The sequence below is a fragment of the Sparus aurata genome, chromosome 10, assembly GCF_900880675.1.
Source record: "Sparus aurata chromosome 10, fSpaAur1.1, whole genome shotgun sequence".
In the NCBI taxonomy this organism is placed as follows: domain Eukaryota; kingdom Metazoa; phylum Chordata; class Actinopteri; order Spariformes; family Sparidae; genus Sparus; species Sparus aurata.
The window spans coordinates 9,213,375-9,241,305 of record NC_044196.1 but is presented as its reverse complement, the minus strand read 5'-3'; the positions used below and the strand labels follow the sequence as shown (position 1 = coordinate 9,241,305).

At 39.4% G+C, this 27,931-nt stretch overlaps 2 long non-coding RNA genes across 2 annotated transcripts; one reads left to right on the top strand and one right to left on the bottom strand.

Moving 5' to 3' along the window:
* Positions 1-782: 782 nt before the first annotated feature.
* LOC115588999 (uncharacterized) lies at positions 783-25,233 on the bottom strand. The gene is made up of 6 exons (XR_003985447.1): positions 25,160-25,233; positions 24,990-25,040; positions 24,808-24,823; positions 24,641-24,714; positions 1,220-1,270; positions 783-938 (listed from the first exon to the last, which is right to left on the bottom strand). It is a non-coding gene; the product is annotated as an uncharacterized LOC115588999 (long non-coding RNA).
* On the top strand, positions 13,114-14,071 carry LOC115589021 (uncharacterized). The gene is made up of 2 exons (XR_003985469.1): positions 13,114-13,188; positions 13,516-14,071. It is a non-coding gene; the product is annotated as an uncharacterized LOC115589021 (long non-coding RNA).
* Positions 25,234-27,931: the final 2,698 nt, after the last annotated feature.

Genomic DNA, 27,931 nt, shown 5'->3' with positions numbered 1-27,931 from the left:
CTGTCATAGACTCACTATTTCATTGTGTTCATTGTGTGTTGTTGTTTTTGTTGTTGCTGTATGATAACACTGTGTGTATGCATGCTTCATACTCTCTAAACTGAATTTAACATAAAATGAGGTCAGAACTTTTATTTGGTGTCAATTTTATGTAATAATATGTAACATTTCTACTTTAAAATAGCTAAAAATAGCCTTTTTAATATACATTTCACATTTCACTTTTATTTTAAAACTACCTCTGGTACCATTTTAGTAAACATCATAAAGAAATGTAAATGAGATATAAAACAGTTCCACAGTATGAAGCATCATGTTGAGACATGAAGATAACTGACATGCAGGATAACATTTGTCTGAATGGGCTCGACTCTACTTCACATGATGAAGAGTGAGCAGTGACACAAAGAGGAAGAGACTTTTCAAACTAAAGTAACTCCAGTTATATTCCCTTTGTTCCCTCTAAATCTATGAGGAACACTGCTGACAGCTTATTGATGGAACAAGTTTATTGATGCAGAAAATGGTCAACCACCTTTTAAAAATACATTTATATATATAAAAACATGAAATATAGAGAATATCAAGCATTTTTAAAATGACAGGAGAAGCTTGTATGTTAACAGGATGTTTTTCACATAAGATACAATAAACATTATAAATGTTTAATTCTTTTTAATCAGAAGCTACAAAAGAAGCTGACTTTTAATTATTATATGTGATGATCTAAACTCTTTATACCAAATACAACAGAAGATTAAAACCATATCATACGTTTTAAAATGAGCTGCTGTTAGATTAACTTTACAAAATGCTGTGTGTTATTTGTTCAGCACAGCTGCACACAGTGATCACAGAGAAGCTGTCAAAGTACAGATGGAGTTTTTCATGTTGTCTTCTGTTCTGTTGGTTTAGTTGATACAGATTTCTTTATTGAACTGAAAGAAACATAAAGTCAACAGAAAGATTCAGGACAACATCACAATCAACATGTTTGATCATATTTTACTGTCCACTCTCTCTATTTCTCTCACCTCCTTTCTATTTCTCTCCTCTTTCTCCCCCACCACTCTCCCAATAAAGAACACACTCTCAGTGTTTTTACGATCAATAAAAGAATATGTGAGATTATTGGATTAATAAGTGAATAACTGAGAGTTAATTGTCTGCTTCTAGCATCTCTAACAGGTCCATGGTGAATAAAAGGTATAAACTGTACCATGTTCAGCTTCTTGACGGCCACTGATTGTGTCATAGAGCCAAACATCACCTACAGAGAAATGAAAATCAAGACAAGGTGAGTTTAATCACTTCAACTGTAACAACTAATGAATCATGTGAGACCTCAGATTCTTTGGATCATTTGAAATGTGTTTATAGGCTCAAAAAGACTGAGACAACCCAACAATTCAATTTTGCAAATTATAATATTAGCTTGAATAATTCTGGTGTTTCTTAACCCAACTCCAGTCTTTCATCTTGTTCACCAACTAGGAAGTGTTTTAGAGATGGCTGATTGTTCTCAAGACGACTACAAGACAGCTTGCCTTTGTCACACTTTACCTGACTGGATTCTTGTGTGTGTGTTTTATTCTATGAAGTTGCTTTTCTTTCAGGGAGCTTTTGGGACCCACAGATGAAGTCATCTATTGTGGATTTTAAAATGGACTCTGAACTGAACTCAGTGACCCAGAATTCACCATTCTTCAAACCTGGGTGCAAAGTTCAGCATTAAGCTACGATTGGTCAGGGTGACAGACTGTCCTCTGATCAGATAGTCAAAACCACTGCATGAAAAGTGGGATTTTTGTCATTATGCTGCACTGTAAATTGTCGTGGAATTTCAGGTTTGCGACAATTCGTGGCAATTTGCAGGCAACACCAAAAACTGACGTAAATTGTCAGAAATTGACGTGGGCCTTGCTTGGCAGTTGTCCCCCCTTGACCCCCCCTCCTCCTGATTCTAGGGGAGGCTTTAACATGTAAATGAAATGCTGTGAGCTATACAAATGCAAATCAGGGTAGCAGGGGGAGTTTTACCCAGGTGACCTTTTTCTAAAAGGTATTAACTTCATTTCAAGAAAATATCTGGTATAAATAGATGAGGCTCAATATAGCCTAATTATAGACTCTTAAATTTTAGCTTGAATTGATTTATTTAATTAAAGTATGCTAGATTAATTACTGTGTATGTCATTAGCAATGGCCAATGTTATGTAACAAAGGTTATTTATTCTTTTTTTTTCTCTCTCCTGAGACCCAGTTAAAGATGAAATGGCAGTTGTTAAGAAGTTAAAATTTGCATGACATATTTTGAGATAAATAAGATATTGAAATGTATAAATAATTTCTGTTTAAAATATGTGACATTAAAATATAATTTCATGGGTTCCATCATCAGACAAGATGGTGCCGCTCCAGGTGGCTGCAGCTCCCGTCGTGTTTTTTAAACCTTGTGTATTTGTTGTTTTTATTCTTTTCGTTTCTTTTTCGGACCAGTCACAACTTGTTCATGAAAGTTGTGACAATGGCTGGACTAAGTTTTGTTACCCTTCTCCGCGTTCTCCTGTTACTTTTTCTAATATTTGTAACAGAGAACCTCGCCGGTAGTAGTGGGGGCATTGTTTTCTCACGTGAACAGCTGATAAGCCTGTGCTGCTGCCCGGAGACAGACTTGAGGTCCCGCAGGAGTTACGGAGGAGACGTCGGGGCTGTAGGTCTGGAGCCAAACGGAGGGAGAGAAGGAGAACATTTAAGCCAGCGGTACCGGCGATTATAATGGGAAACGTGAGGTCTCTAGGGAATAAAATGGACGAACTTACAGCGCTTGTGAAGACCCAGAGGGAATACCGTGAGTGCAGCATATTTTGCTTCAGTGAAACTTGGCTGCACTCGCATATCCCGGACAACAGCGTGGAGGTTCCTGGTTACAGTTTGGTATGGGGAGACAGAGACTGTTTGAAAAGTCGGAAGAAGAAGGGTGGGGGGCTTGCACTTTGTGTGAGTGAGAGGTGGTGCAATCTTGGACATGTCAACGTGAAGGAACGGCTCTGTACCCCGGACATTGAACTGCTGGCCGTGGGGATGTGCCAGTATTATTTAAGAAGGGAATTCTACCATTGTTATTGCCGTCTACATCCCCCCGTCAGCTGATGCAGAGGTGGCCTGTGAAGTCATCAGCTCCGCTGCTGCTAAACTACAGACTGAACACCCGGATGCATTCATGGTTATTACAAGTGATTTTAATCATGCCTCACTGGATAAAACTTTAAATAACTTCCACCAATATGTGGACTGCCCTACAAGAGACAATAAAACGCTGGATCTCCTGTATGCTAATGCCATGGATGCATATGACGTCACAGCTCTTCGCCCCCTCGGCAGGTCAGACCACAACTTGGTCATGATGACTCCAAAGTATGTCCCTCTTGTGAGAAGGCAGCCTGTGCAGACCAGGACGGTGAGGAGGTGGATATGGGAGGCTGCTGAAGCACTGCAGGACTGCTTTGAGCTGACAGACTGGGATGTGCTCTGTGAGCCTCATGGGGAGGACATTGATCAGATAACTGACTGCATCACCGATTACATCGGATTCTGTGAGGACGCCAACATGCCAGCCCGGACCGTGCACTGCTTCTCCAACAACAAGCCTTGGATCAACGGTGACCTGAAGGCACTTCTGAACAAGAAGAAGAGGGCTTTCAGGTCTGGAGACAGAGAGGAGCAGAGTAGAGTGCAGCACAAACTCAGAGAGATGCTGAGGACATGTAAGGACAGCTACAGGAGGAAGCTGGAGACCAAACTCCAACAGAACAGTGTGACAGATGTGTGGACAGGAATGAAGAACATCACAGGGATGAAGGGGAAAGACAGGCAGACATCAGGGAGCCTGGACAGAGCTAACCAGTTCAACCAGTTCTTTAACAGGTTTAGGTCACCTCCTGCCACCCCTCCGACACCCCCAGCCCCTCACACACCCACACTGTCCCAAATGGCTCGACCCTCCCCCCAGCACTCTCCTGTGCAGCATCTCCCGATCTGCGCCCCCCGCCACACTGAAGACATCTGCATCAACCCCCGCCCAAAAGTGACTACAGGCCAGGTAAAGAGGCAGCTGGAAAGACTTCACCAGCGAAAGGCTGCAGGCCCTGACGGCATCACACCCAGGATCCTGAAGACCTGTGCCAGCCAGCTGTCTCCTGTACTGGGACATCTGTACAACCTGAGTCTGAGTCAGGAGAAGGTTCCGATGCTTTGGAAAAAGTCCGCGGGTTCGCTGCTATTCATATGCAAATTGAAGCCATTCGCACCTCCGGGAGCTCCACATACATCATGGTTTGTTTCCGTCAATATGTGGCACAGACGAACGCAACGTTCGCAGACTGTAAATTGACGTTAACCGCCGAAAATTAGGGAGATTTCTTGGCATTTATGGGGATGAAAATCCAACTTTTCATGCAGTGTAGTAATAACTACTATATCCAAATGAAAACAGGGAGAAGATTAATAGGACATGGCTTATCTACAGTGAATCAGGGGACTGTGTTATGTGCTTTTGTTGCCAACTTTTAGAAATAAACAGTGCTGGTTAACCTGGAATTTTTGCAAGGACAGTTGTTTTCTTATTCTCCTTCATGGGTGACTATTAGCTTGTGTAGTACACTTCGTGTGTTCCTTGTTCTCTGTCTTCATTTTGGAGTGAAGAAGTGTATGCAGGGTTTAGGGCCCCCATATATACCTAAATCCGGCACTGAGTCTGAGAAACATCACTGAGGAGGTGGAGGTCCCGTTTCAGGTTAAAACCGCTGCTGGAACTGATCTGGAGGCTGCAAATCTCCTCTGAGTCAGTCGAGGGTAAACTCACCACATCACGACTTGTTTTTTTTCACTTTTAGTGTCGCCCCTCAGTGATCGGATTGTAAACATGAAGCAGAGCCTGTTTACGCCTCATCTCTGGTCCTAAAGACTAAACTGTGCACATCAACTCATCCTCTTTCATTCCTTCACATGGAACTCGTTTGCGCACTCTTTGACAGGAAGACTGAACATGTGGGGAGGAGACGATGGATCACGTGACAAACATTACAAACAATATGACTCCAACTTGAACTTTTTTACTTGTTTTGACCAACTTTTTCTAATTGTTGCAAGAAGTAAGCGGCTGCATGTTATGTGTGTGTGTGTGAAATTCATGGACTTGTTCCAAGCAATTAAGTACATTTACTAGCAACGACAACGTCACCAGACTCCCTTAACAATCATGTGATTTTAAGAGTTGTCGCATCCTGATGAGAAACTTCACAAACTTTGTGAAACGGCTCCAAGAAATTATAAATAATCCGTGCCTTCTTTCAAATTTGGCATTAAATACAAACATTCAGATGTTTCTTTCTTTGTAAAAAGTGTCAGTTCTTTGTGTTTAAAGTGCATCTTGTCTGCTTCTGTGTCTGACGTGTTTCTTACCTCCCAGCAGCTGTTGCAACTGATTTCAACATTTACAACAAATGTATTCAAGAATATCATATATTGATGGTAAACACTGAAAATTGAACTTATCCAGTAAACAGGAACAGCCTGCTTCTTTGGACAAAATAGACTCACCAGACTTTAAAAAAACCTCAATTTTAAGAGTTGTTGCGTTACAAGTAACTGTAAACATGTCATGAAGCTCTGTCTATTACATGTTCTTAACTATCTAGGCCAACTTGTTAATTCGGCAAACATTATACATTAATATTTTCCTTTCTTTTTGCAGAAGACCTTTGAAAAAATGTGTTTTTTCCAATGAAATGACCTCATTGTGAACTACTACTTCCTGCACTGTGGGCAGATGTTACACATGTTAACATGGACCTGGGCTGCTTTTACACAGTTAGAATAAACCTATTTCTTCTTTGCTTTTACAGAAACAGTTAAATGTTGTGCAGAGCCTCAGATGAAGACAGAGATGATGGCTGAGGACACCTTATCATAACAGCTGTATGCTCCCCCTGCTGGAGCCTGCTGGTAACTACTACTGTTGATGTTAAACTGGTATTTTGATCATAAAACATGAGAAAACACAAACACACTGTACTCTAACTGCTGCTACTGACACTGACACTATGATCATTAAGTATTGTGTGACAACAAAATCCTCATATATCAGAATATGAATGATAATACGTATGAGATTATAAAATGTAAATCCTTGATGTGACTTGCTGATAATACCCAGAACTCCAGCTGTGACACTGAGGGCAGACTAGTGCCATATTTGACATATTCCTCACCAGAAGAAACATGACAGTCATGTTACATAACTTGTTAACATATTATAGATGCAGGTTGTGTTTGGAGTGCCGAGGGAAATGAAAACTCCACTGGAGCATCATGGATGCTTTTCATCTTATTCAGTATATGAGTAGTGGTGCAGGTGAGCCTCTTGTGGTCACAGTGAGTATTACAGAAAGAAACACTTGTCACTTGGCCTGATGGTGTGTTGAGGTGTGCAGACTAGTGGACAACTATTATTATCATATTAGACAAAGTGGTGGGGTGGCTGTAGCTCAGTGGGTAGAGCTGGTTGACTGATCACTGGTTCGAATCCTGGCTCCCCAGGGCGGGACTGAGCTACATGTCGAAGTATCCTTGAGCAAGATACTGAACCCCAAAGTTGCTCCTGATGTGCAGTTGGCACCTTGTGTGAAGGCAGCCACTGCCATCAGTAAGGGTCCTGCGATGAACTGGCGACTCATCCAGGGTGAACCCTGGCCTACGCCCGTAGAGTGAAACTGGATTTGGCCCCAGTAAGCCCCGCAACCCCTTAGGGGGGAAAAAGCGGCAACATCCCGCGACCCTCACGGATAAGCGGAAAAGAAAACGGAACGGAACGGAACAAAGTGGTGAATCAAGGAGAGTAATATCTAAGTTTTTCAGACCAGTGTTCATTGACTATAACAGTAAGTCCTGACGGTGCAGCACTGAGATGTACAGGGAGTCTTCTTCTTCTTAAAGGATGGTAACACAGTGTACCAGTGTGAGGTTACCAGGTAGCAATGATAAGGACATGTGATTTAAGTTAATGTGATTAACAGGTCAATGAAACGTCTTAAACTTTATTATAAATGAACACTATCAGGTGGATGAGTCAGTCAGTCAGTGTACTTGATAGACCCCAGTCACTGTGCAGGTGAAAGAAAAGCTTCTTCCACAGATCACCACAGGGGGCGCCAAACCACACTAACTGATACCGACACAATGCATGTGCTCCTTTTTACCTCTGAGACGAGGGCGGCTGTAGTTGAGTCTCCGGACGCCAAGTCAAGGTTACCTGAGAGCCTCATTCTCATAAAGTTGTAGTACTCTCTAAGTAATAGTGATCTGAGTTTGACACTTTTCATGTTCTTTGACTCTTTTGCAGCTGAAAATGTCACCCTGCTTTACTCGACTCAACTTCTACCACAAGAGGAAAAAACACTTCTGATCTGTGAATGATGACATTGTCCAATTCTGTCTATCACAGCATCACTTCATTATGTGTGAAGTTTAACTGGAAACATATTTCAGTCATGCTGATGAGAACTGGCTTCACGTGTTCTTCTCACGCTAAAACACGCTGCAGTTTATTTTAGTATTTTGTTCATGATATTTTATTTCCCTCATGATGATCCTATTTGATATCTGGAGTCATTGTAGTAACATGAGGCCAAAATAAAGTCATCTCAGTTTACAGATATCTTTACTCCATCTTATCAGGCTGCAGCTCACAGAACAGGTCACGTCTTACAGATTAAAAGTTGTGGAACATTGATAGCTGATGTAAAACCCTGCTTTTTTAGATTAATATCTGAAGACACCCGACTGATAATCTTTTCTATTTTGTCAAATGTAATTCTTTAACACTTTGAAAACTTAAGAAATTCTTTGTTTTCTAAAGGCAAACAAGAAACAACATACAGGCTCTGTGAATGCAAAGACTGATGGACAGAATAACAATACAATTTCATTGTAATATGATTAATTCCAATGATCTTATGTTTATTGGATGTGAGTTAAAGATGAGGAACAAACCTTTGTGAGGGAGATGAGCTTATAGTTTATTCACAGTGGACAGGAAATCTAAACATCTCTAAGTGTGCTGTAGTCAACACCTCTGCAGTATTTTGAGCTTTGTGTGAAGGGGAAGTAAGAACAGAGTCACACAGACACTCTGAAGAAGAAGCTGAAGAAAAAAAAAACCTCTGCTCTCACATTTCTGATAAATGTAACTTCTCTTTTCTCACTGCTGCATATTAATCAATACAAAATAGGAAGTTGGATCAGAAGCAGAGTGACAGTGTCGGTGCTGGATGTGAAGATGGGTCACGCTCTGCTCGGTGTGCTCGGGTTATTCTGTGAGTACATCTGTGACTTTCTATGTGATTGTCAGTATTTATATCAGCGTAGTAGTTGTGTAGACATGAACTTTGTTGCTGTTTGACTTGGTTCAGATTGGAGGATCATGTTAAGTTTATTACTCAACTGGTTACTTACACATTAGTTTGTGCACACGTACCTGGACAATGCATGTACAGTATATGATCACAGGTATTATGTATATAGCTGTGGAATTACATGTATTGCTTATTTACCAGGCCTTTATATATTGAAGAGGTTTTTAAATGTGTTTCCCACCTCTGTAGCTCTGTATCATCACAGAACTGTGTGATACTGTTGATTGATAAACAATAGTTGTCACTGATGAAACTCCAGCTGGATTTTGTATTTTATTCTGGTCTAATGAAGTTTTCATCTTTACTTTAGTGCTGAATACACTCCTGTGCGGACATGCTGAAGGTGACTAGTTATCTTTTCTATATTTCTTGATTATGCTTTTCCTGTATGTCACCTGCTGTATCACTCTTGATCACTTGTTTTAGCAGCTGTGTTTTTCCATACATGTGTCATTTTACTCAGTGCACATTATGAAATGACTGGATTAGTGCTCAGTTGTTCAGGGAAGCTACTTGGAAAGTGAAGCTCTGCATGATGTCACTGAATTCACACTGGAATAAGTTTAGTGACTGTTAAGCTACTTTAGTTTTTAGTTTTTCATCTTCATTATGGTCCAACACTGTGTATAGTTGTGTGATAACAGTCACTTACAACAGTCTGTCTCTCACTCAGTCACTGTGGGCGGTGACGTGGTGTGTTTGCTGCCACATGCTGTGTTTCTTGTTATGACCTCTGGGAGCTGCAACAGTCACAAGTTGTCAAATGCTTCACAAACAGATGATGACAAATTATTAACCAAACTAAAGTGTCTGATATAATCATAGTAATCATAAACTACAAACCTCCAGAACAGTTTCAATGCTCTTTGGCATAATTTCTGTACATCTTTAAACTTTATTTATCTATATTCTCTATGTATGAGTAATAAAACCACTCTTAATTGTATCCAGCAGCTCTGTAAAGTTATTGTTACTGTCACAGAGTTCAGCAGCAACAGTATAACTTATTTATAAGCCATGTTAATAAAACTATGTTTTGCACTGTGTATGTATGATGTGTGATCCAGGACATGAGTAGTGGTGCACTTCTGCCTCTGGAGGTCAAAATAAGTATTACAGAAAGAGGCACTGAATTTCCCTTATGATGAATTTTGCAGTCTTAAACACATGACACACGATGTGTAACTTAGAAAATGGAGCATTAGAAGAAATTAATTCTCACTTGTCCCTCTGGGCTTCTGCACATTTTTGTTTCCTTTCTGGAAATTCTTGAACATGAACAGTTCCAAACAAGGCTGTTGTGACTCTGCAGCCAAACTGGACTGAAGTATACAGAGGAGAGAGGATCACTCTCAGATGTGAGATCAAAGATGGAGGAGACACTGAGTGGGAGTATGAATGGAGAGCAACCAGCTCAGTAAAACCTTCAGATCAAAATGAACACAGTATTACATCTGTGACTGAATCCCACAGTGGAGACTACAGGTGTAAGGGCAGAAAGAAACATACGCAGCATTCTGCAACAGATTGGAGTTATCCCATCAAACTGACAGTATCAGAAGGTAAGTCACATCACATTTCTTTCAACGTGAAGATTATACAGCTCATTAAAAGCCTGTTTTTGTTCATGTATATTTTTAAAGTAAATCTTCAGTTTGTACTGATCGTGCAGAATGTATCTGATCCACTATCAATACAGGATTTAAACAATTTCCAACAGGACCCCGGCCTGTCTTCACTGTGTCTTCATCATGGCTGAGTGCTGGAGCCTCAGTAACTCTGAACTGCAGTGTTGAGGATCCATCTGCAGGATGGAGGTTCTACTGGTATAGGTCTATTCCTCGTCCAACAGACTATCTCTCCTATAGACTTGAGCAGCTACCTGGCAGCAGCAGTGGGACTGAACAGGATTCCTACATTGTTCATGGACAGACACACACAGCACGATATAGGTGCAGAACTGGAAGAGGAGATCCAGTGTATTCCACTTATGACAGTTACTCTAAGTTTGTCTGGTCTGCAGGTCAGTTTGTTTCTATCTCTTAAGAAACAGATGTTATATCAGCTCTATTCATCTTGTTTCTAAATGATGAGAGACAAACAGCATCTTGAAAAAATCAAATGAATTTACTGTGATCTTATGATCTTGACTCTCTCTCACTAGCATCAAGCTAAACTTCATGCTTTCCACCTTACTGGGAGGAATTTACTTGTTTCCTTCTGTCCTCACTCTTTAACACAACACACAGAAAGACAGATATGATATCTTGGCTAAAACTCTGCTCTCATTTACAAAAAGTACCTTTTGTCTGGATACTTAAGCTCTTCTTCTGCTTACAGCAGCTGGAGTAAAATGTTCTCAAAATTGTAGCAAGAGGTCAAAGTAGAAATAAGAATTTAACCAAAATAATGAACTATGTTACAATAAATACAAAGCTAAGGACTATTTGAATGGAGGCATTTTATATCTGAAGATCTCTGTGCTCTGTTTGACCTCTTATCACATGTTGTTTTTCAGATATTCACTCATCAGCATCGCTCACAGTGAGTCCTGACAGAGCTCAACACTTCACCTCTGACTCTGACTCTGTCTCACTGAGCTGTGAGGGAAACTCTACTAAGTGGAGAGTGATTAGGTTTTCAACTGGGGACAGCGACTCATCAGCCTGCTCCACCTGGGGGACAATGACTGGATCAACATGCAACATAAACACTGACAGCACCAGTGATGCAGTGTACTGGTGTGAGTCTGATTCAGGAGAGTTCAGCAACGCAGTCAACATCACTGTACAGGGTATGATTTCATTACATTATGTTTTTCTTTGACTTATTACTTCAAACATCCCGTTGTGTGTTGAGGAGGACAGCACACTGACATGTTAAGAGTTCTGCCCAACACTCTGCTTCATCATCTCTCCACTAATTAATGGTTTTAACGTAATAATCATAGTCGAGTATTTAATCACACTGTGATTTTAACAATGTATAAATATAGATCATACAACAAGTAGTTCCGACAACAACAACAAGGAAAACATTAACGTCAGCTCAGAGTTCACACTTCTGGGACTAGAAAATCCTTTCTGTTGCTAGGTCGTTACTAAGGTTTGGACTATTTGCTGCAGTGGCAAGGCAAGTTTATTTGTATAGCACAATTCAGACAGAAGGCAACTCAAAGTGCTTTACAGGCACACACAAATTACATTAAAAGACATAAACATTTAATTTAAAAGACATTACAAATTTCATTAAAAAAATGATAACAATAATAGAAATAAATAAAAATAGCATTTCAAGACCAGTAAAGACATTAAGAGACAAACATCAAAACAAGTAGGCTGGTACGTTCCATTACACATATGAGTCTACTGACGTTACTGATTTTGTTTCAGTTATTAGTCAGACCCCATGTGTTTCCATGGAAACGCGACGCACACTCGCAAAAACCTTTACAATTTGAGAGCAAAATGTCCATCAACATGGATATACTTGACTGTACAGTTTATTTGTGTTGGGATTAGTTGTATAATCGCAATAATACCCTCGAGGAGACTCGAGTCTTAATGTCATTTGAGCACAACAGTGATGTGGTCAGGCACAAGCAGCACTGAAGTGGTAAGTGGTAATATTGCTTAGATATAGTTTTGTGGCTGATGTGTTCTTCAGTTTTTAGGTTCATGATCACCATTTAAAGTCCAGTGTGAAGGATTTAGTGATATTTAGCTGTGAGTTTACAGATTCTGCCAACTGAAAGGGTTCTTGAACATCAGACACACAAGGTGCATGAAGATGAAACGTCACATTTTATCATCACTGTTAAATCAGTGATAACAATGTTGAATAAAAAAAAAAACAGTATGTCTTTTGTCATCTCTCTACATCAGCTCATTCTCAAGTTCCTCAACCAGCTGATCTCTGACTGAAACCTCCTTTTCTTTGACTGTTTAACAGATGGAGATATGATCCTGCTGAGCCCTGCCCGTCCTGTGACTGAAGGACATTCTGTTATTCTGAGCTGCAAATTAAGAAGTCAAACATTTGACTCCATTGTGTTTTTCTATCACAATGAGAAAGTCATTCAAAATGACAGCAGATGGGAGTTAAATATTTCTGCAGTGTCAAAGTCAGATGAAGGATTCTACAAGTGTCAACACTCAGGACGAGAGTCAGCACAGAGCTGGATGTCAGTTCAGGGTGAGTAGGATTAAAACAATTGCTGCATTTTCTTGTAAACTGTTTGTTTTTGATTGAGAAAAAAATTCAGATGAATATTGTTCTCCTAGTTATTCCAGCAGTGTCCAGGCCTGACAGCTCTTCATTTCCTGTACTGTTGATTGTTGGGCTGGTTTGTGGAATCGTTCTTGTTATTCCTCTGCTCGTTTTGTTTTGCTACAGAGTGTCCAAGGGTGAGACCTTCTTCTTCTTCTATTATTACATGTTCTTTAATTATTCAAATACACACACATACTCTGACATCATGAGAGAGAACAGCAGTATAACAACAATCTAACAACAAGTGTCTCTTTCACAGATTCATGCTTCGTCAGGTAGGTGCAACACTCTCTCATCTCATGTTGAATGTAACATCAACACATTTTTATGTTCCTATTTAAATGTTCTGTATCTGATACGTGTTGTAGACCAGTCCAGTCTGAGAGCGCCAACGCAGATTGTGTGGACTACGAGAATGTTCATTACCCTGCTCTTCACCACGGTAAGCAGTTAAACTAATATTATAAATCTAATCTTATATACTTACACAGTCGGGTCCAAAAGTCTGAGACCATTGAAAATCTCTAATATTGTCACGTGAACACGGAAATAATCAGAAAGTGCCTAGAAAATGGAAGACTCAAGGTTTCTAAAGGGGCAGTGCATGTAACAATACAAACTGTGAAAAGATTAATCCAATAATCTCACATATTATTTTATTGATCTTAAAAACACCGAGTGAGACTTGTGAAAGTCAGTGAAATGTGATAAAACATGTTGATCGTGACGTCGTCCTGAATCTTTCTCGTTGACTTACTGTTTCTTTCAGCTCAATAATGAAATCTGTATCAACTAAACCAACAGAACAGAAGACAACATGAAAAACTCCATCTGTACTTTGACAGCTTCTCTGTGATCACTGTGTGCAGCTGTGCTGAACAAATAACACACAGCATTTTGTAAAGTTAATCTAACAGCAGTTCATTTAAAATGACTGTATCATATGGTTTTAATCTTCTGTTGTATTTTGTATAAAGAGTTTAGATCATCACATGAGAAATGTTTGGTTATGTACATCTGGTATGTTCTGACACCTTTGTTGCTGTTTGTTGTTGAAGAGAACAAATATTATGTGTGGACACTCGGTAAGAGGTGATAGTGCCATTTTAAAGTCAGCTTCTTTTGTAGCTTCTGATTAAAAAGAGTTAAACATTTAGAACATTTAATGCATTTTATGTGAAAAACATCCTGTTAACATACGAGCTTCTTTTGTCATTTTAAAAATGCTTGATATTCTCTATATTTCATGTTTTTATATATATATAAATGTATTTTTAAAAGGTGGTTGACCATTTTCTGCATCAATAAACTTGTTCCATCAATAAGCTGTCAGCAGTGTTCCTCATAGATTTAGAGGGAACCAGGGCCGGAGTGGGACTCATTTTCAGCCCTGGAGTTTCATGCCTCAGACCGGCCCACTATAGATCACGACTTATTATATTAAAATAGCTTAACTTTACATGTTAAGCTTATAATAGCGCACTGTTCTCTAAAGCCTTGTAATTCTGTGTATTATTTCTAAAATAACTCCAATTCAGCACAAGGAATGGTTGTTTCACAATGTGGATTTATTTCAACATGAGTGCACATCTCCACCATTATTCTTTGCAACACAACACCGTTTTCAACAAATTAAAAAAAAAATTGAATAATTAAATATTAAATTAAAAAAAAGAAAATGTAAAGAAAAAAAGTGTTACACTCTCTAATAACATCATAATCAGAACTTAGATTTCACAAATACACCATCAGAATGTCCTCTTCTGCAATATCAAATATGAAGCTAATTAATGTCCACAGATATCTAATCCCTAAACATGAAATGTAATATGGTTCCTTCCCTTCCTCACCACTGGCTCCTGCTCTGCCTCTGACACTAAATCACATTTTAAAAATGGTCAGAATTCTCAACACAAATCTCCCTTTTTCAAGTCAGTTTCAATATTGTAGTGCTGAATCATCTATTATCATTAATTATCTCATTTATCATACAGAGCAGGTCTACACCATACTCTTCATTATAGTAATTATGATAATATTCAGTGAATGAACAATCCTACCTGCCCTCTCTGGACCTGTGGCGGGCTCCTGGCTGCTGCTTCATGCTGCATCTTATATCTGAGGGGCTACAAGACAAAGTTTCTCAGTTATATTTCATCGCATCACACTATTATTCAAATGATGTAACGTCAGGTTGGGCTGGCTATATGTTACAATGCCACGCAATTCACTGGCTTGATGGGCTAATTAATTAACTTGAACGTTGCAGGTAAAGTTGCATTTTGTTCATCTTGCCTTCTTACCCGTTTCATCATCTTCATTGGTCGTTTCAGACCGCAGGCTCCTTTTTTTGAAAAAGCTGCAGATTTTTGCACATTTGGCTGCATCTGTCTCCAGTGACTTTTCTCTTTTTAATTCTCGTGTTTTCAGCCCGGACAAGTCCTCACGTCAGTTCCTCCTCCACACATAACAGACTGTCAGTGTGTTTGTGTTCACCATTTTTGATCCCACCTGACGAAGACTTGTTCTCATTCTTCATCCACTAATAACTAAAGACTCACAAACTCAATTATGTATTTATTTAACCTAACTCAGTGGAACAAACCACAATTTTTCAACAACGACGAACTGAAAGTTTGATATTATATATTATTATATTATAATATAATGAATGATTTATATCTTTTGTCTTTTGAACTGTTTAAAAAGCATCAATTACTTTAATAATGTATAATTATACAGACAGTTTACTGCTGACAAAAAGCCTCCAGGACATCCTGATGGATCTTTTGTCCATGAAGGTGAAATAAGAGCTCATCTTCATGTTCTCTATCACTTCTGGTTCTTTCTCTTTCCAACCAGTTGTCACCAGTGATGTGTGAGACATGTTCTCTGGGATCAGTCAGCTGGATGATGGACTTCATACAGAAACAGCTTTAACTAAACATCTTGTGGAAACAAAACATTTAAATCTTGACTCTAAACATTAAGTCTTTAGAGCACATGTTCAACTATGTTGAACATGTCCTCTATAGACTTAATGTTTTATGAGACACATGATAACAAATTCAATCATGTTCCTGTTTATTTGCAGTTGTTGTCTCATGACTTTATACGGCGACACTGTTCATGTGTTTCTAATGTTTCAGTGTTACATGTTTACATCACTGACATTATGTCGTCACACCTTTACAACCAGACAGGCTGAATAATCCACTTCCTGTTTGTCTGTCTGCCTCCATGCAGCACGTGTTCTGTGTTGTTCACAGACTTTTGGCGCCATCTTGTGTCAGAAGAACAACACAGCAGCTTAGCATTAGCATCCAGACTGTGTCCAGTCAGTGTTGACGAGCCTCAACACGAGCAGTTCTCAAGACGGGTTCTGTGCGACAGAGACTCTCTCAGAACAGGACGGGTCAGACTTCATGTGTCCAGAGTCAAGACTGAAGACTCGGGCCTGTGCCTCACATCATGTGACAGGACTTCTGGGTCCTACTTCTGACTCACATGACTGACATGTTTAAGCTTCCTTTCTTCAGCTACTGCTGCTCTGAAGACAGAACTGCTTCTCTTGTTTCTACTGTTTTATGACCAATGTTGTACCAACTTAGACTTAAGATGTACTGTAATACCAAAGAGAGTACTGTGATTAAAGTTACTGTAGATGCAAAGAATACAGACAATCGGTGTAGTATGAGTTCTGCTGATGTTAAAGTCTCAGTCTAATTGTCTGTAGTTTTGATTCATTAAATAATGGTTAATACAGTTTTTACCACTATAACATTTACTGAATTAACAAGAAGGCTCAAATATTTAAGCAAGTGTTGTAGACAGCATTTCACAAAGTTTTACAGTTCTTTCTAACGTATCAAGTCTTTAAATTGAGTGTTTTTTGAAGGGAGTCTGTTGACTGTCTTTTTCATTCTCCGAGGAAGCAGCCTATCTAAGTTACATTATTTGTAAAAAAAAAAAAAGATGTGTTTACAGTCAATGTGTTGCATTCTTTAATAAACGTGGTGTAAATGGTGAAATCAGTCATAACAGTGTGTTCAAACAGCTGCTGGGAGGTAAGAAACACTTCAGACATGGACTTTAAACATGAGACACAGACACTTTTTACAAAGAAAAAAACATCTAAGTGTATTGTATTTAATGCCGAATTAACAAGAAGCCAGCAAGGATTTAGAATTTGTTGTAGCCGTTTTATACAGTGTTTAAGTTTCTCCTGACGACACAACAACTCTTAAAATCACTTGATTTGTGAAAGGAGGCTGGGATATCGACATTACAAGTGATTTAACTTGTCTATGGCTTACACACACTAACTTTCGAGTTGACCTAAAACAATATGTCACTGTTTCATCACTCGATGAGCCCACTACATCATCATAATCGTCATTTTGTGTTTTTTCTTCTTTGAATGAAATGTTCCATTTCCCGGCTGGATTTGAATGCAGCATTAGCCCCCTAATGAGCTGTCCGTGGTGCTGAAATCCTGAAGCCTCTGAACGTCTCTCCTTTCTCCTCTGCCTCATTATATATTACCTCCCTCATTACATATTTGCATAAATAAATCTATATCTATATGAGAGACGTTGTCTTGACTCTTAAAGTCTTTTAATATCAGACACCCAGAAGATGTAAAGAACTCAAAGAATTTATTAGCAACAGAGTTCATAGTAATAAACTTTAACACTCACAGTTACAAACTGACTTTCAGGCCACATTAATGAATAGAATATTAAAAAAACAGACAATAGATGCATTCATGTGTTTTTATTGCTTCAGTCACAAATCACATAATGAAAGGTCCTCACATCGAGCCACAACACGACAACTCTGAAATGCCACATTTAACCTTCTGTTTGCGTATTTATTTGTCTTTGTTTGCACAGAGATGGTTCATGTGAGGAGCGTCCAGGGTCAAACTCACTTCTTTTGACAGCTAACAGGAGTGTTTGAGCCCAATGATATCTCAAACTAATGACCTGAACCAAAACTGTACAAAGAGAAGATAAAATCATAAAGATGGACCAGGTTCACTTCAAAATATCTTCCAGACAAACTGCCAAGTAATGGCAATTCAAATATAATGAAGTCTGAAGTCAAGAAAAACGACAACGTTCACTATCAGTTTATCTAATTTAACTTTGTTAATGACTAATTAACTCTCTGAACTGAATGTTGGACTTCCTCATGAACAGACTTCAGACAGTTCCATTGTAAGATGTGAATACAATGTGATTGTCTTAGATTAATGAACTTTGTGGATCATTTGTAGCTATTAAATATTAGTTTTTCACATCTTTTGTCAGCCAATTTTAAAAATAGCACAGAATACTTTGTTACATGTTGTATGTAATTCCTCAGAGACAGCTGCACTGACCCACTGCACAGCTCTGCGAGATTACTGAGACCGTTCTAGTGTTTCATCCTGTCTGAAGGAGATCAACTCTCACTGTCTTTAACCTGCTTTCCATCAATGATCTCTCACTTCATGGATGGTTTGTTCAGAGTTTAAAGTCCACCTCCATCTGTGTGACCCTGCTCCTACCTGGTCCTGGAGAAGTTCGACCAGCAGAGGGCGCCCGAGCCCGCTCAACTTTCCCCAAGCACCAGACTCCCTTAAAAAAATCAAGTGATTTTAAGACGTGTCGCATTGGGAGGAACTAAACAAACATTGTGTAAGTGCTTTCACACAATTAAAGTCATTGATGCTTTCTTGTATATTCAGCATTAGATACAAACATTCAGATGTTTCTTTTCATGTCTGTGTGTGAAGAGTTTCATACCTCCCAGCAGCTGTTTAACTCTAACAACTCAACACCACACAGATTCTGTAGCAACAACATTGAAGACAAGAAACTTCCTGTGAGCAGCTACAACTTCTGTCAGTGTTCACATTAGAACAGAGTGATCAATTCATCCTGCTGGAGTCCAGACAAGGATCAGAATAATAATACTAATCAGAAGAAGAAGAAGAAGAAGAATATACAGGGGTTTTTAAACCAATATTATAATAATATATGGACTGAGGGAAATAAAAACAAGTGTACCATACTCAAAATACGAAATGACATCAAGAATAAGTCGTTATAACACATCCAGGAAACATAAAACCATTACATCTAATCCTGTCATAGACTCACTATTTCATTGTGTTCATTGTGTGTTGTTGTTGTTTCTGTTATTGTTGTACGATTAAACTGTGTGTATGTGTGCTTCATACTCTCTAAACTGAATTTGATATAAAATGAGGTCAGAACTTTTATTTGGTGTCAATTATATATAATAATATTTATAATATAACATTTTTACTTTAAAATGTCTAAAAATGACCTTTTTAATACACATTTCATATTTCACTTTTATTTTAAAACTACCTCTGGTGCAATTTTAGTAAACATCATAAAGAAATATAAATGACATATAAAACAGTTCCACAGTATGAAGCATGATGTTGAGACGCGAAGATAACTGACATGCAGGACAACATTTGTCTGAACGGGCTCGACTCTAATTCACACGATGAAGAGTGAGTAGTGACACAAAGAGGAAGAGACTTTTCAAACTAAAGTAACTCCAGTTATATTCCTTTTGTTCCCTCTAAATCTATGAGGAACACTGCTGACAGCTTATTGATGGAACAAGTTTATTGATACAGAAAATGGTCAACCACCTTTTAAAAATACATTAATATATATAATGACATGAAATATAGAGATTATCAAGCATTTTCAAAATGACAGGAGAAGCTTGTATGATAACAGGATGTTTTTCACATAAAATACATTAAATGTTCTAAATGTTTCACTCTTTTTAATCAGAAGCTACAAAAGAAGCTGACTTCAAAGTGGCACTATCACCTCGTACCGAGTGTCCACATGTACTATTTGTTCTCTGCAACAACAACAAAGGTACATACCGGACGAAAAACCACTTCGGTGGTAAAATGGGTCGGCCTATGTTCAGAGGGTCGGCAATTCGATCTACGCCCGGCCAACTGCGTCATGGCCGTTGTGTCCCTCGGCAAAACATTTCACCCCCCTTGCCTCGTGTGAATGTGTATGACTGCTGTATGTTTGAGGTGGAGGTCAGAGGGCCCGTAGGCGCTGAATGGCAGCCACACTTTTGTCAGTCTGCCCCAGGGCAGCTGTGGCTGCTATCGTAGTTTACCATCACCAGTATGACTGTGTGTGAATGAATGGAACCTGGAACCACTTTGGGTGTATTGAAAAGTGCCATACAAATCCAATCCATTATTATCATCATTATTATTGTAAACAACCAAACATTTCAATGATTATATGTGATGATCTAAACTCTTTATACCAAAAACAACAGAAGGTTAAAACCATATGATAGTTATTTTAAATGAGCTGCTGTTAGATTAACTTTACAAAATGCTGTGTGTTATTTGTTCAGCACAGCTGCATCACAGTGATCACAGAAAAGCTGTCAAAGTACAGAGGGAGTTTTTCATGTTTTCGTCCGTTCTGTTGGTTTAGTTGATACAGATTTCTTTATTGAGCTGAAAGAAACAGAAAATCAACAAGAAAGATTCAGGACGATGTCACGATCAACATGTTTTACTATATTTTACTGTCCTCTCTTTCTCTCCCCCCTTTCTATTTCTCTCCCCTTTCTCCCCCCACTATTCTCCAAATAAAGAACACCCTCTGTCTGTTTTTATGATCAATAGAAGAATATGTGAGATTACTGGATTAATCTTAAAGAATTGATCAGTGAATCATTGACAGTTAATTATCTTATTCTATTATTTCTAACAGCTCCATGGTGAATAAAAGGTATAAACTGTACCATGTTCAGCTTCTTGATGGCCTCTGATTGTGTCATAGAGACAAACATCACCTACAGAGAAATTAAAATTAAGACAAGGTGAGTTTAATCACTTTAACTGTAACAACTAATGAATCATGTGAGACCTCAGATTCTTTGGATCATTTAAAATGTGTTTATAGGCTCAAAAAGACTGAGACCACGCAACAATTCTATTCTGCAACTGATAATGTCAGCTTATCAGTTTGAGTTAAAAGTTGATTCTTTGAAGAATTCTGGTATTTCTTAACACACCTCCAGTCTTTCATCTTGTTCACCAACTAAGAAGTGTTTTAGGAACGGCTGATCATCCTCGAGACGACTACAAGACAGCTTTCCTTTGTCAGACCTCACCTGACTGTATTCTTGTGTGTCTGTTTATCAAATTCTATATCTGTGATGAAGTTGCTTTTCTATCTTTTAGGGAGTGAAGCTTGGTTTATTGATCTTTTGATGGTGTGGTCACTTTGGGTCTGTCTTTGGATCCAACTGATCCAGTTTCTGTCAAGTGTTTGACAGTTTGTATTGTTACATGCACTGCCCCTTTAGAAATCTTGAGTCTCACATTTTCTAAGCACTTTCTGATTATTATGATGAAGTTGCTTTTCTATCTTTCAGGGAGCTGTTGGGACCCACAGATGAAGTCATTCATCATGGATTTCAAAATGGACTCTGAACTGAACTCAATGTCCCAGAATTCCCCATTCTTCACACCTGGGGGCAAAATTCAGCTTTGAGCTACTATTGGTCAGGGAGACAGACCCTCCTCTGATCAGACATTCAAAACTCCAGTATCTTACTTGTTCTCTGTCTCTTACTCTGCGCCCTCCACTCCTTCAACTTCTTCTTCTAAAGGGCTCCTCTCTACCTCCCCCCACGGGGCTGCCTGCCCTCAAGATCTCTTCTTCTGGGTCTAACAGCTGTAGAGAGCTGCAAGCCGCATTTTAAACTCAATGTCCCAGAATGCCCCATTCTTCACACCTGGGTGCAAAGTTCAGCTTTAAGCTACTATTGGTCAGGGAGACAGACCCCCCTCTGATCAGATAGTCAAAACTCCAGTGCCCTCCTTGTTCTTTCTCTCACTTGATGCCCTCTATTCCTTCAACTTATTATCCTCAAGGGCTCCTCTCCACCTCCCCCCATGGCGCTGCCTGCCCTCAAGGTCTCTTCTTATGGGCCTAACAAGCTGCGGAGAACTGCAAGCTGCATTTGCAGCAGGCCCAAAGAACTTCTCCTCACTGCAGCGACACGAGTGAGTTGAGTTCAGTTTATGTGGTTGTCCACTATTAGTGTTTTATGGTGATCTCAGGTCCATTAACTCCTGTTTATGGACATCTAGAAGGGCATTATCCCGCTTATACCATCGTCACTCGCCAAAGAAAAGAAATTCGGACCATTAATTTACATTTTCATGCGTTTTACAATTAAAATATAAAGTTTTTCAAAAGCCATAACTTAGTTTCCCTGGTAACGCCTGAGGGTTTGACTAATACCAGGAACAATCATTACTCTCCCGTAAGATTCTTATGCAACAGAGACGTTGTTCACTCCTCCAGTAAATAGGACGGACCATAGATATGACTTGGCAACGGGAGATATTCTAGTCTGCTCAGCGATGAGCCAAAAAGCTAATGCTATGCTAGCAAGATTCAAAGTCAATAACATCGCACACGGTTGACAAGCAGTAAATATAATTGGACAGTATGCTAGCTAACACGATTAGCTAACTATCCAGTCATGTCATTGTCCCCAAATCAATAGCAAGATTTTCACGAACAAATGATCGGCTGTGTGTAACATTACTGTGGCCGCAGCCTGAAGCAGAGAGCTGAACAGCGAACGGGATTATTCGCATTATCAGTAAGTTTAGCGGGGATGTGTACTTTCTGCAGCTTGTGTGTTACAGTCGCCACTCTGTGGTGTTCAGAGGATAAGACTGAAGGACTGACAGACTGAACTCAGTGCTGGAAATAAAATATTCAGATTTGATACGCCAGCTAGCGTATTGATTTACAGCAGTGAACAGTCAATTTGACTGGAACTACTTAGTAGGTGTCCATATATCAGGGGTTAATGGACACCCTGCAGCCAATCAGAATCAAGTATTCCCCCAGACCATGGTATAATACAAGTTGGATAATATTATTTATCATATTGATAATCATCCCTGGTAATTAATTGTCATTGATAGCCAAATTTAACCTAAAATTCCCTTTTAATGTTACATAAACACTACTTAAATGGCCTCATATAATGCAGCCCAGACATTATGGTGCCCCGTGCGAGTCACACATACAATGGTGCTCGGTGTGAGGTAGTGTACTGTTGGCAATCATTCATAAATGTCCAATATCAATTTCAACATAATTTGACCAGTGCCAGATTTTAGACTCACATCTTGAACCCTCAACATTCAACCCTACGAGTCTAAATATGTTGATTTGTACTTCTGAACAATTGCAGTGTGATGAGAATTGATTTATCAATCAAATTCATAACCCATTTGATTAACCAAAATCTTTTAGGTTATTAACTGCCACTTTGAGCCATTTGATGTTGCCGCTATCAATTCGAGTTGAAAGTGCTCTGTAGAAATTGTGAGAATTTCAGTTCAGCATTTGAATATCCCCTGTTCAATGCACTGTAGCCAAGCTGTCATAATTTGATGACAATTTAAGTGTTCCTTGTGTTAATCACAGCGTGCCGCCAACCCTGTGATACACAAAAGTTTATATCTGGCTGTTACTGCCTTGCATTTCAGCCTGAGTAAGATGTAGAGCCAGAGATTGATAGATACCTCCATGAGAGTGATAACAGCTGTCCTTACCCTGCCTCTCAGCTAGACAGAACTGCAGAATGTGATGTCAATGTCCATAAGAATGCTAGTACCCCCGACTTGAAGAGCTTGAGTTTATAGCTAGGAACATTGAATATTTTGAGCCCGACAACTGTGATCACCATGTTGAGGATTACTTTAGTTTACTTGACCATCGTCTAATGGACTTACCCCGTGCAACCCGGAGGGAGAAAGTTAAACTTGTGTGGAAGACCAGCTCTATAGCTGTACACAAGTTCATACAATCACAACCTCCCAGGGTCAGAAATGACTACAGAGAGCTTTGTCAGGCCTTGAATAAAGACTTCTCTTCTACTGCTGATGAAGCCACAACAATGGTTCCAGCCATCCAAGTGAAACATTACCGTCGTGGGCATCCCAGAGATTATAACATGCGTTTGAGGCATTTTTACTTTCAAGGCAAGAATGCACCAGCCTTAGAAGAGAACCCTACCTTCAAGTCTTTGTTTGTGAATAACCTTCACTAATGTGTACGCACTTACATTGCAATTAGGATGTGTCAAGAAAACCTCCCACTGAAAGAGATAAGGAAGATGCCTGCTCAAACAGAGCAGCATCTCAAAAATCGCCTGCCCCAAAACGTCACCTTCCCAACAGACCAAAAGGTGGTGACAAAAGGATGCATAGGAACACTGAGTGTACCCACCACGTCCAACAACTGCATCACAATAGGCTTGCAGACAAAAGGAGATAGTGACAGCACTTCAGAATTCTTTTTTGCACACAGCTACTCAGAGCGTTACAGCCCTGAGCCACAGTTTAAGCATAACTTAAACTCCAAGAGTCGCAGAGTTAGTTAATAATTATCCCTGATAATCATTAATTATTACTGATAGCCAAATTACCCTAATACTTCCTTTTAGTGTTTCATAACCACTAGTTAATTGTGCCTCGTGTAATGCAGGCTCAACAGTGCGAAGCTTGATTTATTGGTCTTCTGGTGGTGTGGTCACTTTGTGTCTTTGAATACAACTGATCTAGTTTCTGTCAAGTGTTTCACAGTTTATATTGTTACATTCACTGCCCCTTTAGAAATCTTGAGTCTGGAGATGATTGGATGCTCAGACTCACACTTTCTGAGCACTTTCTGATCATTTCCAGGTTCATGTGACAATATTAGAGATTTTCAATAGTCTCAGACTTTTGGACCCCAGTGTATAAGTAAAATTAGTTTTATAAGTTTGGTTTAACTGCTTACCGTGCTGAAGAGCGGAGTAATGATCATTCTCGTAGTCCACACGATCTGTGCTGGCCCTCTCATACTGGACTGGTCTACAACACGTATCAGATACAGAACATTTAAATACGAACATAAAAATGTGTTGATGTTATGTTCAAGATGAGATGAAAGAATGTTGCACCTACCTGACGAAGCCTGAATCTGTGAAAGAGACACTTGTTGTTAGATTGTAATTCTGTCTAAAATATTTCATTTCAGACAAATAAATATGCTCAAGGATCATCAATAAGTCATTCACAGTTAAATTAAATTGTCTAACTCTAGTATTTCTAACAGCTCCATGGTGAATAAAAGGTGTAAACTGTACCATGTTCCGCTTGTTGACGGCCTCTGATTATTTCATAGAGACAAACATCACCTACAGAGAAATAAATATCAAGACAATGTGAGTTTACAATACTTATTAAACAAACTAAGATTTTATCAGATAACTGAAAACATAATATGTGTCAAATAAAGATTAGTTTAACTGCTTACCGTGGAGAAGAGCGGAGTAATGATCATTCTCGTAGTCCACACGATTTGTGTTGGCGCTCTCAGACTGGACTGGTCTGCAACACGTATCAGATACAGAACATTTAAATAGGAACATAAAAATGCGCTGATGTTACGTTCACCATGAGATGAAAGAGTGTTGCACCTACCTGACGAAGCATGAATCTGTGAAAGAGACACTTGTTGTTAGATGGTTGTTATACTGCTGTTCTCGCTCATAAGGTCAGAGTATGTGTGTGTATTTGAATAATTAAAGAACATATAATAATAGAAGAAGAAGGTCTCACCCTTGGATGCTCTGTAGCAAAACAAAACCAGCAGAGGAATAACAAGAACGATTCCACAAACCAGCCCAACAATCAACAGTACAGGAAATGAAGAGCTGTCAGGCCTGGACACTGCTGGAATAAATAGGAAAACAATGTTCATCTAAATTTCTTTCTCAGTCAAATGCAAGAAAATGCATCAATTGTTTTAATCCGCCTCACCCTGAACTGACATCCAACTCTGTGCTGACTCTCGTCCTGAGTGTTGACACTTGTAGAATCCTTCATCTGACTTTGACACTGCAGAGATATATAACTCCCATCTGCTGTCATTTTGAATGACCTTCTCATTGTGATAAAAAAACACAATGGAGTCAAATGTTTGACTTCTTAATTTGCAGCTCAGACTAACAGAATGTCCTTCAGCCACAGGACGTGCAGGGCTCAGCAGGATCATATCTCCATCTGTTAAACAGTCAAAGAATACCAGGTTTCAGTCAGAGATCAGCTGGCTGAGGAACTTGAGAATGAGCTGATGTAGAGAGATGAGAAAAGACATACTGGGTTTTTTTCTTTTACATTGTTGTCACTGATTTAACAGTGATCATGAAATCTGCAGTGTCATCTTTATACACCTTGTGTGTCTGATGTTCAAGAATCCTTTCAGATGGCTGAATCTGTAAACTCACAGCTAAATATCACTAAATCCTTCACACTGGATTTTAAATGGTGTTCATGGACCTAAAAACTGAAGAACAGATTAGCCACAAATCTATATTCTATATTTATACATGGTTAAAATCACAGTGTCATCAAATACTCAACTATGTTTATCAAGTGAAAACCATTAATTACTAGAGGGATGATGAAGCAGAGTGTTGGGCAGAACTAGAGTTACCAACGGGTCGGGCCGGCCCTAGAAACCTGACCGGACCTGCAGGTCCGGGCTGGGTTCGGGCCGAAAAAATACGCAAATAAGCCGGGTCGGGCCTCGGGCTTCCTTTTTTATAAAACACATTTCATAAAGCACATTTTTTGCAGGTTGTAAATTATATATTGTTCGTTGTGAATCATCGCTGTTCATGTGTGGTGAAGAGAGAGTCTGGCTGCCTGTTTCATGGGGCAGACGCAGACCTGACACTGCTGCTCACGATAACAAGTGTATGAGGAAAACAATGCAGGCGCGCGGGAAGTCGGGTTCGGGCAGACAATTCATGCTGCTGTGTCGGGCTGCGTCGGGTTCGGGCTTAAAAACCCTCGTGCCGGGTCGGGTCGGGTTGTAATTTTCAGGCCCGTTGAGAACTCTAGGCAGAACTCTTAACATGTCAGTGTGCTGTCCTCCTCAACACACAATGGGATGTTTGAAGTAATAAGTCAAAGAAAAACATAATGGAATGGAATCATACCATGTACAGTGATGTTGACTGCGTTGGTGGACTCTCCTGATTTAGACTCACACCAGTACACTCCATCACTGGTCCTGTCAGTGTGTATGTTGCATGTTGATCCAGTCATTGTACCCCAGACAAAGCAGTCTGACAGAGATCTGTCCTCAGTAAATAACCTCCACACTGTCCACTTAGTAGAGTTTCCCTCACAGCTCAGTGAGACAGAGTCAGAGGTGAAGTGTTGAGCTCTGTCAGGACTCACTGTGAGAGATGCTGACAAGTACATATCTGAAAAACAACATGTGATAAGAGGTCAAACAGAGCAAACAGATCTGCAGATATAAAATGAATCCATTCAAATAGTCCTTATCTGAAATCTACTTTGACCTCTTGCTACAATGTTGAGTACATTTTAAAATGATAGACAACCAAGTGACTAAGCAGAAGAAGAGCTGAAGGACCAGAGCTTAAAAACCAAAGAAAACGAACCCAACAAAACTCGCTCCACTAATTACAAGGGGAAAAGATGCTGTCTACAAACCTTGGAGCCGAAGGGAGCTAAAAGCAATTGTCTGAGATTTTCCCAAAGATGTAAGGACAAATAAACAAAAATGGTTCGAGAATGGAATTCAGTATGCATGATCTACAGTCCTCATATGCTTGCTATGACGCAACAGTTAAAAGTTACTTTGCCATCTGATGTGAAAGACAAAGTAATTGATGCCTGTGAAATCGTCCGCAATCCCACAGAGTTGTTCAGGATCATACCAGAGAAAGCTCAGATGCTTTACAGACATAGAAAAGATGACATTTCTAAGAAGCTGTATGTAAAAATGATGACAACTACAAAGGACAATTGTGGTCCGTCACCATTTGTTTGTGAATAATCTTCAAACACAAATCAGATCAAGGGTACAATTGACAGTTGGATTGTCAAGAAAACCAATGAATGAATAGGTAGATATAGCCCAACACCATTGGGCTTGGGATAACACAGAACAAAGTATATGTATAATGCATGAAATGCTAATGGTTTCTCAAGTGTCTCACTGCACAGGTGGAACAACAAGAGGAGAACAAAGTGGCAGAGGAAGCTTCCA